Source organism: Nematolebias whitei, chromosome 12 (genome assembly GCF_014905685.2).
Source record: "Nematolebias whitei isolate Nwh7 chromosome 12, NemWhi1, whole genome shotgun sequence".
Lineage (NCBI taxonomy): Eukaryota > Metazoa > Chordata > Actinopteri > Cyprinodontiformes > Rivulidae > Nematolebias > Nematolebias whitei.
In genome coordinates, this window is record NC_056509.1 from 544,719 (window position 1) to 545,652 (window position 934).

The window sequence follows — 934 nt, forward strand, 5'->3', positions numbered from 1 at the left end:
GACTTGTGGGTAATTTTCCCCTGGTCCGACGAGGCGCTCGTTAACCCCCTAAACGAGGTCGTTCCTGCACCAAACTCACAGGTCCTGTTCTCCACAACCCCCTGACCGCGCTCTGTGTGTTTTGTGTCCGTCCTGCATTGTTGCTAGGATTTATGGGTAATTGTCCTCCTGCCAAATTGGGGTCTGCTTGACCCACTAAACAAAGTTCTTTCAGCACCAAACTCACAGATCCTGATCGGCACGGCCCCCTGATTGTGCTCTGTTAGTTTCGTGTCCCTGTTGCATTCAGGCTAGGATTTATGGGTAAATGAAAAACTTGCTTCCCCTTAATGGACACGAACGGTACCTGAGGGGCATGGCCAAGTCATTATAATATGAATTAACAATGTGAACGGACGGTGCCCGCGACGGGCACGGCCAATACATTATAATATGAATTACCAATGTGAATGGACGGTGCCCATCTTGTACCTTTTATGCCCCTAACATGGAATTTCACGCTCTATAACTCCTGAACGATTAGGCCGATCGTCACGAAACTCAGCGAGTCTTGTACCCTCTTAAGCCGCTACAAGTACGTCGAAGCACAACCTTCTAGGTGGTTCCCAAGTCTACTTCCGGTTAGCAACATAGCAAGTATTAGCGAACGATTGTGTTTTGTCGAGAATGTCCAGGAGATGCTCGGGTGCGAGTTTCGTGTAAATCCTTCATTGGTAAGTGCCTAAAAAAAGTCAAAAACTCTAAAGGTCAATTAGAGGTCACAGATGGGTCCCCCCCCGCCCCCAAGACACAGCCTCCCCAAATCTGGGACCAATCCCCAACATTTTGACAAAAAGTTGTATTTTATCATTTTTGACAGGTTGGTGGCGCTAGCGAGCAGAAATGTGTTGTGCGTGCCCGTTATGAACACTCTATGCCCATCCGTTGGCGTCCT